Source organism: Macaca thibetana, chromosome 6 (genome assembly GCF_024542745.1).
Source record: "Macaca thibetana thibetana isolate TM-01 chromosome 6, ASM2454274v1, whole genome shotgun sequence".
Taxonomy (NCBI): domain Eukaryota; kingdom Metazoa; phylum Chordata; class Mammalia; order Primates; family Cercopithecidae; genus Macaca; species Macaca thibetana.
In genome coordinates, this window is record NC_065583.1 from 19,598,329 (window position 1) to 19,600,646 (window position 2,318).

Here is a 2,318-nt window from a genome sequence, read left to right on the forward strand (position 1 = left end):
TGTTTATAGCTGTATATATTTTCTTAGTGAAATTATTGAATCACACTTTTGTAGGCTAAGATTTTGTGTGTGTGTGTGTGTGTGTGTGTGTACTTACTTAAGTGCCTACAGAACCCAAGCAAGTGAGATAAATGGAAGACATTGGCAGGTTATGAATCAGTAAAGTGGTGAAAACCATGCACACTCAAGTGCCAATACTCCATCCAAATGGAGCTACCACACTGTTCAGTTCCAGTCAAAATTGCCAGAAGAAATGGAAATAAGAATTGCAGAGTCAAATGCTCTGATTTTTAAAATGCAAAGGAGGACAACCCAAGTAGGCATCCAGGCCACAAGGTTGCAATTTTTATGGACTATATAAAATATCTACCATGCATGACATTTCCAATTTTTTTGTGTAACTTTCTCAAGTGAGTTTATTTATTGTCAAATGTAAAGATTTTGTGAAAACGAATGCTGACACGTTCACAAAGAAGTGATTCATATACTGATCCCTTATCAGTATATGAATGGCCCCTGTAAATTAGAAGCTATTGAATGATGGAATTTTGTCCAGCATATTATATTAAGAGAAACCATAGAAGTAATTTTAATATTTATAGTATCTGAGTACAAATTTAATTGTGCCATTCATAGCTAGTAGGCATCAGTATGCCTCTGTGGATCTTTCTTATCTGCTGACTGCTGTCTTAAAAAAAAGTATTTTAATATATTTTCTAAGATTTTACAACACATGTTATACTCAATGGTGTTTATAAGAGACCTAGTAATTTCTTTTGTTATCAACTTTGAGGTATACTCTTGCCCATTTTTAAGATTACACTTATAATCAATAAAGTAACCATTATTTGATAAACATCATGCTTATCTTCTCATTGTACATAGTATATATGTATCTATTATAGAGGAAATATATAATGTATTTTCCTATCTGACACAAATTTTATGTCTGAGACCCCTACAACAAACGACAGATTAACAATAGAAAGGCATAAATATTTATTTCATACAAATTTTATGTGACATGGGAGCCTTTAGAAATGAAAGGTCAAAAGAAACAGGGAAAACTGTATATTTTGTGCTAAATTGAATAAAGAAGTGGATAGTTGTGCAGAAACATTATTGGATGAAAACAGATATTATCTAAAGGGCATAAATGGGGGAACTCAGAGAGACTTGCTGGTTCAGATTGTTCTCCACGTCTCTGTGTCTTCAGAGATAAAGACCTTGTTTTATGTGAGGCACGGGGAGGACATCCCTTGGATGAGGGCCTTATGACCTATTTTCAGGGGAAGGTCAACTAGGTTTTATGGCCCACTGCTGGGGAAAAGGAGCGAAGGAAATTCTCCATAGTTTCTACGGCCTGATTCAAGAGAGAAGGGGTGTAGAAGAAGGTTAGAAAGACCTTCTTGCTTCTGTGGTTTTCTCAATTTCCTTCAGTCTAAAATCCTCAGTATGCCAAGTTGCCGCATATATGTGTATATGTGTGTGTATGTATTTAATTATATTAACGTTTGAAAAACATTGGAAAGTAAAAGAAGAAAACTACCACCCAAATCCACTTATCCAAACAAGCCTTGCCAATATGTTGGAAAATTGTTTTACAAGTTAATTCTCTATGAATGAAGTTTTTTTTTTTTTTTTGCTTATAATTTGACATTGTATTATTACTACTATTCTTGTGATAGTTACTACACCCAGAAGTGAATTATGAGGTTATAAGTTGGACAAGTTTGGTTGTTGATATCTAATCTCTCATTACTTGGAAAAGTAAAATATATTATTTTTATTCTGCTTCTGATAGTGATAAAGTAGACTATTCTGTAGGTAATAATTATTACTATTAGACAAAATATTAAATAAGCAAATATGTGAAGTAGTGGGATGCTACCTAAAGGAGGCAGAAAGTGTGAAGATATGGCCAATAAGAGAGGAAATTGAGGCCGGGGGAGGTGGCTCACGTCTGTAATCCCAGCACTTTGGGGGGCCCAGGCGGGCGAATTACCTGAAATTCAAGACAAGCCAGGCCACCATGGTGAAACCCCATCTCTCGTAAAAATACAAAAAATTAGCTGGGCATAGTGGTGTGTGCCTGTTGTCCCAGCTACTTGGGAGGCTGAGGCAGGAGCATCGCTTGAACCTGGGAGGGGGAGGTTGCAGTGAGCCGAGATTATACCACTGCATGCCAGCCTGGGCGACAATAGCAAAACTCCATCTCAATAAATAAATAAATAAATAAATAAATAAATAAATAAATAAAATTGAATTGGATAAGATCTAAGATTTTGTGGCTTTTCCCCGGTGGAAACTTCCTGGTT